The following is a 15,432-nucleotide window of genomic DNA, read 5'->3' on the forward strand; positions in this document are numbered from 1 at the left end:
CTCGAACCCGTGTCCCCTGCATTGGCAGGCAGATTCTCAACCACTGCGCCACCAGGGAAGCCCTAAAAGTCGTTTTTTTTAAACTACTGTGTTGTCATCTCCAAAAATACATTAAACATGAATACTTAACCCCATTTAAAAGTATTAAAAACTAGCTTTAGAAATTGCTAAGAGGCAGACAACCTATTTTGACTTATTTTTTCAAATTTTTAGACAATTATAATGGATTCAATCTTTGGGTATCATCATGTCTAGGTGATAATTTGCCAGTGCAGAAATCAAATGTTATTCCCCAAGGACAAATTAAGTATATATTGCTATGGAATAAAACAACATTTAGGTCACTAATCCATTTGGAGTTAAAACTTGTGTATGGTATAAAAAGGAATGAAATTGTGCCATTTGCAGCAACGTGGATGGACCTAGAGACTGTCATACAGAGTGAAGTAAGTCAGAAAGAGAAAAACAAATATCGTATAATATCATATTATGTGGAATCTACAAAAATGATACAGATGAACTTATTTGCAAAGCACAAATAGAGACACAGACGTAGAGGACAAACATATGGATACCAGGGGGTAAGGGGGGCTGGGATGAACTGGGAGATGGGGGTTGACATATATACACTACTATGTATAAAACAGATAACTAATGAGAACCTACTGTGTAGCACAGGGAACTCTACTCAGTGCTCTGTGGTGACCTAAATGGGAAGAAAATCCAAAAAAGAGGGGATATATGTATATGTATAGCTGATTCTCTTTGCTGTACAGCAGAAACTAACACAGCATTGTTAAGCAACTATACTCCAATAAAAATTAATTTAAAAAAAGAATTTCTTTGTGAAATAAAAAAGATTTAAAGAATATAATTTTTAGAACAACAACAACAACAAAACTTGTGTATGGTGTAAGGTATGCATCTAATTATATCTTTTTCCAAGTGACTACCTGGCTGTTCTGGAACCATTTATTAAAAAGTCTATCTTTGCCCCAGTAATTTGAGGTGTCACCTTTTTTGTATATCAGATTTTTAGGTAATTGAGTCTATTTCTGGGCTTTCTATTCAATTCCACTAGTCTATTTTCTATTTGTACTCCAGTACCACCCTGTTTTAACCATAGAAGTCTTATAGTATGCTTTAATTTCTGGTAGGGCTGGTCACCTTTTCTAGTTGTTCCTTTGTCATGTTTTTCAGGCTATTTTTGCATGGTTTTCTTTCTGTATGCACTTTAGGACAAACTTCTTAACTCTATAAAAAAGCTTAATTGTATTTTTATATACAAGTAAGCATGCAATCTATAAATTAAGGACAACTGACATCTTTATAATGTTTTGTCATCCTATCCAAAATTAAGAGATATTATTCCATTTGTTTCAATCTACTTTTGTATCTCTCAGGAGTGTTTGAATTATTTCTTATAAGTTTTGAACAATCCTTAAGTTTATTCTTCAGTATTTAATCTTTTTCTCAATTTTAAATAGGGCTTATCTAATACAGTTTTCTCTAACATTGTATCTTTTAATTAGTTACTCTTTGTGTGTATGAAGGCTATTGATTTTTGCATACTAATTTAAAACAGGAATTCTGCCTGCACCTATAATAAGGAAGAAGAGGTGACTATAATGAGCCTGAGAAATTGTGGCCTAGGTAGAAAGAGGATAGTGGACTCTCCAAGAATGCTCCCATTTGGGTACCTGCCTGCTCTGCTGAACAATTCTTGGGGTGGGAGGGCGATGCCTCTCAAATTCTAATATGCATCTGAATCTGCTTGGAAACATTGACATTTCTAATCTGTGAAACAAGGGGTTAAAAAAAAATTTAGTATATCAGAGATAACTCCTGTCCAATTTTCTTTCCTTTATCCAGGACTAGGATGTCAACAAGTTTTACTTGATTGAAAATGATTCTGTCACAACCTCAAGTGCAATAAGAGAGGAAATAAAGGAAATGGCCATGAATATATTTGAATTTGGGGTAAGTTAAAAAAAAATTTATTCTATGCTGAATAAGAAATATATCTTAAAGCAAACTTCTTCAGTAAATTTTTCATGTACTAATATGACTACTGCTCCTAAGACACATACATTGATTACTCTGTTCCACACACTTTTCTGAGTGTTTTATACATGTTTACTAATGCAATATTTACAACAATTATATGAGGTAGGAGCAATGAATGTCTTTATATCACAGATAAGTAAACTGAGTCATAAAAGGTTAAATATAATATTTCTTCAATTCTAAGATGCAAATATTTTACATTTTAAAAATCTTCTAAGTAGGAATGTTTCTCACAATCAATGGCTTCCTCTAATAGCAGTAAGCCAGGGTTCAGTCAGGTTATTTTTACTTCTAACTTGCTCAACTCTGTTTGTTATGCCTGGGGCCATAAATGGACAACTGCAACAATTTGAGTTTCAATCAGCAAGTCACAAGTTCTCTATGTGAGGAAAGAAATACGAGTTCTGGTTGTAATCTTAAGGTTCTTAAAGTTACTGATTTAGGTCAGGTAACTAGATGATAAGCTTAAAAGATGGAAATTCTTACACAAGTGACTTACTGAGAGAGTTTCCTCAAGAGAAACCACTAGGGGTATAAGAGAGGCTGTATAGCATACTGCAAGGAGCTAGACTAGCATGTGGTTACATGGCAAGACTAGCCTTAGTCTGTATCCACAGGGAATGCTGAAATATAAATAATATCAAGAGGTTGTCCTGCCCAGGGTCAAGGAGCTGGAACTGTTATACTGTGTACCCACAAGTCCTTGTACATGGAGTGCCCCCAGGACATCTCTGCGCTAGGGCTCTGTCAGCTCTGTCAGCAGAGTTTAATCTTTTGGAGAACAGCATAGATGCGAGTTGTGAGCAGTCAACACCCTCAAAAGCTGGTGGATGAGTACACTTCACAGTAAAAAAGATTGTGTAGGGCTCCAACAGCATTTGTTATGGTCACCCTCTCGTATGATCAAGAAAACTCCAAAGTCAAAACTTGCATTTTGTTTGGTAGCACCAGCAACAATATGCAAGACAGCTCCAGATAGAATAATGGATCACACTTTAAAGAAATGCTGTATCCCCAATGCTCTTTATGGCACAGGTGACACTATTATATGGAAAAAATATACATCTTCTCTAAATCTAAAAGTGATTCCCCAAATTCAGATTCTGAATAAGAAGCAATTACAAATATATCACAAATTTATTTTGCTTATATTTCCTTTAAGTCTATGTACAAGAGGACATGTAATACAAATCTAAATAAGAACAAAAGATCTCTTTAAATAAATTAAGAATAAAAATGCAAAATAATAAAAAAAAGTCATATGATATATACAAACTCCTCCCACCCTCCTTGCTAACCCTGTATCTTATATAGAAATCTATATAATGCCACAACTTAAAATCAGTGTCATCTAATATTCATGAAATATAAGAATTTCCCCTAAAATCACAGAACTTAACGAGTGGTGGAGTTAAGTTTTGAACTCAGGTCCTATGGAGGAAGAATCCTTGAGAATAATATACGGTCCCTTAGTTTGTCTGATGAATACATTTTCTGTTTTTGAAATAAAATGGTAAAAATTAAATTGAGAGGAATTTTGCAAACCATCTTATTAGACACTCATATATAATGGAGTGAAATTACTGTTACATTTTATAATGCTGAACGGTAACAAAAGGAGACATCCCACTGTGTGAACCAGTCCTGAATGAAATGATGCATACATAAAAGCTGAGCTCTTGGAACAACATGGGTCAATAAAGGGGCAAGCTCTCAGGGACTACGGGATACGAGGGCATCAGAATTAATGCAGAAGTTAGCGTCAGGAAATAAGGAAATACACAACACTGCAAACGTGAGAAACCAGTAACAAAAACAATTTTTGAAAGTCGAGTGATTTTGTTTTAATTTACAAAACCTTTTAGTAATTTCCTGTCATTATGCATCACATATCCTGTGGGAAACTCAGAATATAAAGATAAAATGATTAGGTAACTGTCTTTAGAGTCATAGTAATAAACAAAACCTACTTTTATGTGAGGTTAAATAAAAAGGCAAATCCTGACAATGTGACTGATGAAACAATGATATGAGATCTATGTTGCTGTGCTATGGGGAGAAAATAGATCCCAAACACTCTTTCACTCCTTGATCACACTGATCCATTCTGGGCTTCATTGTACCTCCTAGATGCCATGTGCCATTGGACAAGAATTATATTTAACAAAATTATTTTATAGCTTAAAGTTATATGCTTCAACATACTCCATGAGTTAGAATATTGCTACTGATTCTTTCAATATACCTGAAAGAGAAATTCAGGTCAATCATATGCAGAGAAGGAGCATCTTTGAATACTTTCTCCCAAAACAAAACTCTATGAAGCCCAGAATCTGGGAAGAGTCACACAGAAGGGGGGTTGCTCCCTATCCTATAATTGCCGGTAAGTTCCTGATTCTAAAGAGGTCACCTTTCAATGTTTGTTACATGTTGTGACCTAAAGATATTTTCCTGTGGCTGAATAGGTGATTTCTGCTGCAACATATCTTTTTCACAACCAAGTCACTTCTCTTAGAAAACATATAAGCATGTACACACACACACACACACACACACACACACACACACACACACACACACACACACACACACACACCTTAACTGCCTAACCAGAGTTGACTCTGCAATTTCTATAAGCCCAAATTCAGTTATTATCATCCATGTTAGGTGTTATTTTTGTTACTGCAGTTTTCTGCTGTTTTAATCTTCAACTATTGTTGGCAGTGAAAGATGGAGAAATAAGAATGTATGGGGCAATTAAGTCTAATCTCATCACAACTGCTCATGTGTATAGTGGTGCTAAACCATCATTATTTTTTTCTATTTTACTCAGCAATTAAGTAGGAAATGAAATTTGAGTTGAGGCTTTCTCTCATTCATTTGAACACTAGGGAAGAAAATGACCAAATCACTAAATATTGTGGTAGGGACAGAGTATTAGGTGAACTGTGAACAGAAAGAGGTGAAACTGTAGTGGAATTATTCTACTAACTGTCAAGCTAAGCAATTTTAAGAGGATAGTCATGTTTTCAGAAAACTAGAGAGTAGTTTATTTATAGGCAACTTATTACGGAAATAGCCTAAAGGGTTATTCTTAGAAAAACTCTGAAAAGGCTAATATTCTACTCTATTATATCCCCATCTCTCTTTTGCAGTTCTTCCTCTCATGATGTTCAGGGCTCTTGACTATCTCCCTCCTCCCCTCACACACCTCTATTTCTTTAAGAAGGTCTAAGCCCTCACAACTCTGGCCTTTCATTTTTGTTTTGTCTTATTTTTGTTAACATTTATTTAGCACTTAACTGTGCGTCTGACATGCAGTAAAAGTTACACGTGATATATGCCCCTACTTGTAGTAGACCTATTATTCTGAATGCTAGGGAAATATGACTGGTGATATTTAACGTTATTTAACTTGTTTAAGATCTACAGACAAGTAAGTGATGTTACCTGAGATTTGAATCAAGCTCTTTCTAAATTCTGACCTTATATTCTTAACAGCTATATATTCTTTCTTGTGTATAGTAGTGCTAGACAACAATTATTTCTCTCCCTCTCCCGTTTTCTCTTCTTCCCTTCTTATCTTCCTCTTCCTCCTCCTTCTTCTTAAACATCTTTGTCATTTTTCTCCCACTAAATGCTCGATTTCCCTGCTTGCCAACCCAGTATTTAAAAAGACCTGCCAGGCAGCATAAATGTTTGCCCACAGTTTCCAGATTTATATTTCCTCTGTTCATGAGATCAGAAGATTGAGACTGAAACCACTTAGTCCCAGTTACAAGTTCCTGGGAAAAGAGCCTAATTGTTTGGAGATGGCAAACTCTTTCTGCAGATGAGATTTTTCTTTTTGTCCTCCCTTTCTCCCTTGGTGATTCGAGCCTGTTTTTTGACATGTGTTTCTCTTCCCAGAATATCATTCAAGCCATTTTCAATTGCTAAATTTTCACATAAATGTGGTTCATTGAAAACCCTCATGACAAATTTTACTATCTGTGCCAAAACCTGAGGCCAAGCCCTACTGGCTCATCACTCTTCCTCTCCTAATCTTATCTTGGCACACTTCTGAAATTATCTCTCTTCTTGAGTTTCAAGACCATCCTTGAGTAGAGAAGAGTCATGATACATTTCACAAATCCTGCCTACAAATTCAGACATTTGCAGATTATGGATTTGCTCATTTGGAAGTAGTATATTGGAAGCTGGGAGCATCTGACTCTGTCATTACATCTAGGCTTCAGCCCCTCAATGAAAATAAAGAAATTCAAATGTCTAAGGTTCTTTTTAGTTCTACTTCCCACATACAGTGTATATGTCACATATATTCTCCTTTCATTATCTGCTTCTTTACTTGACAGCTGGCCTGTTTTCACTATTCCAAACACTTATAGGGATATCTCAATTTGGGGCGAGTAAATTTTCAACAAACAAACCTTAATAAAGAGTAGGAACTACAAAATATATCCACAATGAAGGGTGTATATTATAAGTTGATAGTGAAGGCTCATGATCAAATTCAGTGAACAAAATGCATTCATAAAAGCTGAACAGTTTACATTTTATGTATATACTGTACTGACATATAACACATAGCAGCTTTCCCCCATCCCATTTTATTTTTATCCTCCAAATTCTGGAGTTCACTTTCAGTTTTATTTCCATCCCTTCCTAAGTCTGTCCTGGACACATAAATCACTGGACTAAATATCTCTCATTTCTCAAAGCTAGCCTTCACAGAGAGCATTTACTCTATTCTGGAACCAGGCAGAAAATCTTATCTGACTTCCATGAACAGAATTCTTCTATTACTGCTTTTAGAACCTGACAAATTGTGAGCCAGTTATTGATTGTCTATTTCTCTATTTCTCAATGAAACCATGTTTTAGGACTTTTGCTTACTCCACTGAAGCAAAAAAAACCAAAAGCAAAAACATGTTTTAGGACTTTTGCTTATTCCACTGAAGCAAAAAAAACCAAAAACAAAAACATGTTTTAGGACTTTTGCTTATTCCACTCTGCACCTTATTTAACAAAGGAATTGAACTTTCTTCAAGCAGTATTTTAAAAAACTAAAATATAGTCTCAGAAATGCCAAACTAATTGATCTCTCAATTTTCATTCATTCTTTATATCTGCTGCTGGAACTAATTAAAATAAAATAAAGTGGATGTTGGGAGTAAAAGGGGAGCTGAAGTGGATGGCATAGTGAGAGCAGTCATTTATAATAAATTAGGTTGCCCTTCTGGTATCATGTTTGACCTGTATAGTTGTGAGTTAGGGACAGAGGTATAAATGAAAGGAACACATCAAGAAATCTCAGGTATAAGAAATCCTGAGAAACCACATGTCAAGTTAAAGTCTCATGATAAAAACAGATGAGGTTTCAGGACAGCAGAAATCCTGAAGATAAAGAAATACTGGAGGTATAAATGTAAAAAAATGCATCTACAGAACTTACATGATGAAAACTACACAATACTATTGAGCATAATCAAAGATGATATAAATAAATGAAGAGGTATACCTTGTTCATAGATTGGAAGACTCTACATACTACAGATGGCAATTCTCCCCAAATTGATATAACAGGTTTAATCTCTGTCACAATCTCAGCAGCATGGGCAATTGCTGCAGTACCATTTATTGAAAAGACTTTCCTTCACTGAACTGTTCTTGAACCTTTGTAAAAAATCAGTTGGGCATATTTGTATGATTCTATTTTGGGGTTCTCTGTCTTGTTCCTTGATCTATGTTAGATAATAGATCTATTATCAGAGGATCTATTCCTCTGATAATAGCACATAGTATTCATTACTGTAACTATAAGTTGTGCAGAAAGAATACATCTAAACCTCAGTCTCACAAGCAATATGAAAACTAACTCAAAATGGTTGACAGACTTAAATGTAAAAGTATGCAAATTTTAGAATAACACATCAGAGAAAATCTTTGACATCTATGGTTTGGCATAGAGTTCTTAGACTTGAAACCCAAAGCATGATCCATAAAAGGAGAAAGTGATATATCAGACTTTATCAAAATATAAGTTTTACTCTTCATGAGACCGTGTTAAGAAAATTAAAAGACTGGCTACAGAATGAGAGAAAATCTTGGTGAACAACATAGACCATAAAGGACTAGTATCTGGACTATATAAAGAATTCTCACAAGTCAGTAGTAACAAAACAAATTATCCAATTAGAAAATGGGAAAGGACTTGGAGAGACATTTCATCTGAGAGGATATACAGATGGCAAATAATCACATTAAAAAATATTCAGCATCATTAACCTTTAGAGAAATGCAAGTTAAAACCACAATGAGAATTATCTACACACCTATCAGAATGTTTAAAATAAAATATAGTGACAACAGCAAATACTTTCAAGGATGTGGAGAAATGGAATCATTTATACATTGCTGGTAAGAATGTATAATGATACAATCACTCACAAAACATTTGGCAATTTCTTATGAAACTAAGTATGCAACTACCCAACAACTACGCTTTTGGGTATTTATTGCAGAGAAATTATGACTTATGTTCAAACAAAAATCTGTATATGAATGTTTATAGCAGTTTATTTGTAATAGCAAAAAATTACAATCAGCCCAGATGTCTTTTAGTGGGTGAATGGTTAAACAAACTGTTACATCCATCTTGCAGAATAAGACCCAGCAATAAAAGGAAATGGACGATTGCTATGCTCAGAAACTTGGATAAATATCCAGAGAATTACTAAGTGATAAAATTGTTCTATCAATCTCAAAAGATTCATATGGTATGATTCCATTCATATAACATTCTTGAAATGATAAAATTAGAAAAATGGAGAACAGATTAGTGGTTGTCAGAGTTAAGAAGGATAAGGTTGGGAGGAAAATGAATGTGGTTTCAAAAGGGAAATATTAGGGCTCCTGTGATGATAGAAACATTCTGTATCTTGACTGAATAGATTTCAGTATCCTGGTTGTGATATTATACTGTAGTCTTTAAAGACATTACCCTTGGGGGAAACTGGGTAAAGTGTACATAGAATCTCTCTGTATTATTTCTTATAATTAATTGTCTGTGAATCTACAGTTATCACAAGATGAAAAGCTTAATTAAACTTTAAAAATATATATCCAGAACAGGGAGAGTATGCATCATTTCTCACATTTATCTACGTATTGAACACCCTTTTTGGTAGAACATCTGAAGGACTAGTTTTCAACAAAATCCCACACATTCTGTTTATCATAGGCTCAATCAAAGACAAAAACGTAAGGATGGGTATGGTTTCTTTCCTGAACTTTATCCAGATGAGCTTTTCTCAGGATTCTATTTCAGACACCTACCGGAGACTGGCAGATTTATTGGTACAAGAAAATGAAAATGATAGTAGAAGGTGAGATAGTCCAAATTCTTTATGGAATTGATACGTAAAAGGAGGTTGATTAGCAATAGAAAAACTAAGGCAAATCATACAGGCCAAAGACTTAGAATATTTGGAATGGCATAGGGTGGGGCAAAATTTCACTGTACAAGAGCATCAGGATGTAAGTTATTATTGCTGTGTCAACACTAAGGGAAGCTCAAAAGTGCAAGCCATGCAGTTAAAATCCAGGTTAGTTGGAATGTATATGCTGAATTGAACAAATATCTCAGAAGGGAGTAGGAGGAGTGAAAACCAAGTGAAATAAAAGCTGAAGAGAACACTGAAATATGGGATTGGTTTATTTAGTGGATGCTATCTCAGTCAGTTCCCAGAGTCCAGAGGGCTATGTGTGTCTGAAAGCTGAGCTTGGTATAGATAAATGGCACTATCCATTCATAGTTTATAATTACAACAGGGATAATGATATTAATATTAACAGTAAGTCTCTTTAAATGAATGTTTAATGTATATGAGGCATTGTGATAATGCCTTTAGTTCATATCAGTAACACTGTGATAACTGATTAACTTTAGTTCAGACCTATTATTGTTCCACTTAGAGAACAGTAAAAGTAAGAGCTATAGAGACTAACTTGCCTAAGGTGACTGAATCAGTAGATTTGTAGAATCTCACAAGTAGAGATTTTAATAGCCAATCAGTAAATATGAAATCCAAGTTAGTCATAGTTTGTGATGAAAATGGTTAAACGTTGGGTAGGTACAGAAATCCGGTCAACTATTGTCTTATTTTGCCTTATTTGTTCTTATTTCTATCATATACATACCAAAAATCTTTAACTATGATTTTTAATGATGAAATTCAGGGAATGGGAAAGAACTCTTTCAAATTAGAGTCATGAGCTTATTTTCAAGTTCTGTCACTTACTAGTGATACAACATTGGGCAAGACAGACTTTCTGAGTCCCAGTTTTATCATGTGTCAAAGGATGTAATAATACCTGCATTACACATTTGTTGAGATCATTCATGTAAATATCTAATATTACCACTACCACCACCATCAACATTATCATCATCATCATTATTTATTCCTACCCTTTGTATTATCTTCTTTTTATAACATCATAATTTCTATCAAAATAGTAGCTTTAAGTTAAATCCTATTATCCTTTTTAACTTCTTCTGTATACTTAGGTCCTTATTTATCATGAACAAAAAAAGGTCTCATCATCGTTCACTGAAAATATGAGTTTCCTAAAAACAAAAATACCAACAACCTGATACCCAAATTAAATACTGATTACTTTTGAATTGTTACAACAGGAGTAGCACATTATTAAATATAGCAGTTAAGAGGCTGTCAAGATCTTGCATATTTCTTCTTTCCAGTGTTCTATAATCACTGATGGTCTGACTTCTAGCATCTAAGGGCAGAGTGAAGAAAGAAGACTGTTGCTCTGATGATGAAGTGAAAGGTCATAGAAACTAGTGATTTCTAGAGTTTTTATTGTTTGGGAAATTGTTGTGGTTTCTGTGGACCTGGAAGGCTTCTACTCAAAATGTCAGTTGACTATTTGTTTTTTGGTCATTCCAAAGCTGCAATATAATTGCTGATGAGTGAAAAAGAAGAGACAGTTTGATTGGTTGGATTTCAGGAAGCAGGGAATGTTCAAGAGTGACTGGCCATGGCAGGTTTGATTCACAGCACTAGTAGCATGATAAAAAAAAATTGGGAGATAGAATTAGAGCATTATGTATAAGGCAAAAAAGGATAAGAGCAATCTGTGGACTCCTGTTCCTTATCATTTGTTGAAGCATCTCCTAGCATCTCTATTTTCTGTGTGAGACAAGTATTTTCAAAGGCTTTTCAGAATATCACAAAGAAACATGGCTTTCTCTTAAATTCAGAACCCATGGGATTTGCACTACAAAAATTTTACTTCAATTATGCATCATTGTTGTAGTAGGCAGAATAATGGTCCCCCAAAGATGCCCACATCTTAATCCCAAGAGGCTGTGAATATGTTACTTTAATATGAGAAAAGAGACTTTGCTTATATGATTAAGTAAAGGATCTTGAGAAGGGAGATTAACCTGGATAATTCAGATCTGCCTAACATAATCACAGAACCCTTATAAGGGATAAAAGGGAGACAAGAGAGTTAGCCAGAGAAAAAAGATGGGCTGATGGAACAGAAGTAGGAATGATGAAGAACTATGAGTTAAGGTATCGAGGCAGCATCTAGAAGCTGGAAACAAGGAAATGGATTTCCCTGTAGAGTCTCCAGAAAGAAAGCAACATGCTTTATACTTCTGACCTCTAGATCTGAAGTATAAAAGTGGTAATTTTCTACAGCAGTAATGGGAAAGTAATAGAGATTGTGGTACCTGGAGTGAGACAATGCTGTAACAAATACCTGAAAATGTAGAAGTGACTATGGAATTGGCAATAAGCAGAGGCTGGTAGAATTTCGAAGATCACTATAGGAAAAGTCTTCATAATTTATGTATAAATCTATATAAATGTATACATACATGTATATGTATGTATACATGTATACATACCTATGTAATAATATATGCAATTATTATATCCTATTCAGATTACAATAGGTACTAGACATTTTTTGTATTTTCCCTAATATTTTAATGAAGTTATATAGTGTGAACATATATGTTAGCAATAATTCGAGTGTTGAATATGTGACAGGAAGATTTCTAAGAACTTCATATATAAAAACCGCTGGGTGGGTGACTCACAAACTGGAGAACAATTATACCACAGAAGTCCGCCCACTGGAGTGGAGGTTCTGAGCCCCATGTCAGGCTTCCCAGCCTGGGGGTCCAGCAGTGGGAGGAGGAATTCTCAGAGAATCAGACTTTGAAGGCAAGGGGGAATTGATTGCAGGACTTCGACAGGACTGGGGAAAATAGAGACTCCACTCTTGGAGGGCACACAAAGTACTGTGTGCATCAGGACCCAGGGGGAAGGAGCAGTGACCCCATAGGAGACTGAACCAGAACTACCTGCTAGTGATGGAGGGTCTCCTGCAGAGGCGGGGGATGGCTGTGGCTCACCGCAGGGACAAGGACACTGGCAGCAGAAGTTCTGGGAAATATCCCTTTGCATGAGCCCTCCCTGAGTCCACCATTAGCGCCACCAAAGAGCCTATACCCTCCAGGACTGGGTCGCCTCAGGCCAAACAACCAACAGGAAGGGAATTCAGCCCCACGCATCAACAGACAAGCGGATTAAAGTTTTACTGAGCTCTGCCCACCAGAGCAACACCAAGCTCTACCCACCACCAGTCTCTCCCATCAGGAAGCTTTCATAAGCCTCTTAGATAGCCTCATCCACCAGAGAGCAGAGAGCAGAAGCAAGGAGAACTACAGTCCTGCAGCCTGTTTAACGAAAACCACATTCACAGAAAGACAGACAAAATGATAATGCAGAGGACTGTGTACCAGTAGAAGGAGCAAGATAAAACCACAGAAAAACAACTAAATGAAGTGGACATAGGCAACCTTCCAGAAAAAGAATTCAGAATAATGATAGTGAAGATGATCCAGGACCTCAGAAAAAGAATGGAGGCAAAGATCGAGAAGATGCAAGAAATGTTTAACAAAGACCTAGACAAATTAAAGAACAAACACGTAGAAGAATTAAAGAACAAAAAAAACAGAGATGAACGATAAACTAAATGAAATGAAAACTACACTAGAAGGAATCAATACCAGAATAACTGAGGCAGAAGAACAGATCAGCGACCTGGAAGACAGAATGGTGGAATTCACTGCTGCAGAACAGAATAAAGAAAAATGAACGAGAAGAAATGAAGACAGCCTAAGAGACCCCTGGGACAACATTAAACGCACAAACATTTGCATTACAGGAGTCCCAGAAGGAGAAGAGAGAGAGAAAGGACCTGAGAAAATATTTGAAGAGATTGTAGTTGAAAATTTCCCTAACATGGGAAAGGAAATAGCCATCCAAGTCCAGGAAGCACAGAGAGTCCCAGGCAGGATAAACCCAAGGAGAAACACGCCAAGACACATAGTAATCAAATTGACAAAAATTAAAGACAAAAAAAATTATTAAAAGCAACAAGGGAGGGCTTCCCTGGTGGCGCAGTGGTTGAGAATCTGCCTGCCAATGCAGGGGACACGGGTTCGAGCCCTGGTCTGGGAAGATCCCACATGCCACGGAGCAACTGGGCCCGTGAGCCACAATTACTGAGCCTGCGCGTCTGGAGCCTGTGCTCCGCAACAAGAGAGGCCGCGATGGTGAGAGGCCCGCGCACCGCGATGGAGAGTGGTCCCCACTTGCCGCAACTAGAGAAAGCCCTCGCACAGAAACGAAGACTCAACACAGTCATAAATAAATAAATTCTTTAAAAAAAAAAAAAAAAGAAACAAGGGAAAAACGACAAATAACATACAAGGGAATTTCCATAAGGTTAACAGCTGAATTCTCAGCAGAAACTCTACAAGCCAGAAGGGAGTGACACAATATATTTAAAGTGATGAAAGGGAAGAACCTACAATCAAGACTACTCTACCTGGCAAGGATCTCATTCAGATTCGACAGAGAAATCAGAAGCTTTACAGACAGGGAAAGCTGAGAGAATTCAGCACCACCAAAGTAGCTCTACAACAAATGCTAAGGGAACTTCTCTAAGTTGAAAACACAAGAGATGAAAAGGACGTACAAAAACAAACCCAAAACAATTAAGGAAATGGTAATAGGAGCATACATATCGATAATTACCTTAAATGTGAATGGATTAAATGCTCCAATCAAAAGACACAGGCTCACTAAATGGATACAAAAACAAGACCCATCTATATGCTGTCTACAAGAGACGCACTTCAGACCTAGGGACACATACAGACTGAAAGTGAGGGGATGGAAAAAGATATTCCATGCAAATGGAAATCTAAAGAAGGCTGGAGTAACAATGCTCATATCAGATAAAATAGACTTTAAAATAAAGAATGTTACAAGAGACAAGGAAGGACACTACATAATGATCAAGGGATCAATCCCAGAAAAAGATAGAACAATTATAAATATATATGCACGCAACATAGGAGCACCTCAATACATAAGGCAAGTGCTAACAGCTATAAAAGAGGAAAACAACAGTAACATAATAATAGTGGGGGACTTTTAACACCTCACTTACACCAATGGACAGATCATCCAGACATAAAATTAATAAGGAAACAGAAGCTTTAAATGACACGATAGACCAGATAGATTTAATTGATATTTATAGCACATTCCATCCAAAAACAGCAGTTTACACTTTCTTCTCAAGTGCACAGAGAACATTCTCCAGGACAGATCACATTTGGGTCACAAATCAAGCCTTGGTAAATTTAAGAAAATTGAAATCATATCAAGCATCTTTTCTGACCACAACACTATGAGATTATAAATAAATTACAGGGAAAAAAACTTTAAAAATACACACACATGGAAGCTGAACAATATACTACTAAATAACCAATGAATCACTGAGGAAATCAAAAAATACCTAGAGACAAATGACAGCAAAAACATGATGATCCAAAACATAGGATGCAGCAAAAGCAGTTCTAAGAGGGAAGTTTATAGCAATACAATCCTACCTCAAGAAACAAGAAAAATCTCAAATAAACAATCTAACCTTACACCTAAAGGAACTAGAGAAAGAAGAACAAACAAAACCCAAAGTTAGCAGGAGGAAAGAAATCATAAAGATCAGAGCAGAAATAAATGAAATAGAAACAAAGAAAACAATAGCAAAGATTAATAAAACCAAAATCTGGTTCTTTGAGAAGATAAGCAAAATTGATAAACCTTTAGTCAGACTCATCAAGAAAAAGAGGGAGAGGACTCAAATCAATAAAATTAGAAATGAAAAAGGAGAAGTTACAATGGACACTGCAGAAATACAAAGCATCGTAAGAGACTACTACAAGCAGCTATATGCCAATAAAAT

General features: G+C 35.9%; 1 long non-coding RNA gene across 1 annotated transcript in view; it reads left to right on the top strand.

Annotated features, from left to right (window-relative positions):
- Positions 1 to 1,900: 1,900 nt before the first annotated feature.
- Positions 1,901 to 15,432, top strand: part of LOC132350211 (uncharacterized) — a 403,110-nt gene continuing 389,578 nt past the window's right edge. Inside the window, exon 1 of the long non-coding RNA XR_009497870.1 lies at positions 1,901 to 1,980. This is a non-coding gene — a long non-coding RNA (uncharacterized LOC132350211). The remainder of the gene's footprint in view (positions 1,981 to 15,432) is intronic.

This window comes from Balaenoptera ricei, chromosome 16 (genome assembly GCF_028023285.1).
Source record: "Balaenoptera ricei isolate mBalRic1 chromosome 16, mBalRic1.hap2, whole genome shotgun sequence".
Lineage (NCBI taxonomy): Eukaryota > Metazoa > Chordata > Mammalia > Artiodactyla > Balaenopteridae > Balaenoptera > Balaenoptera ricei.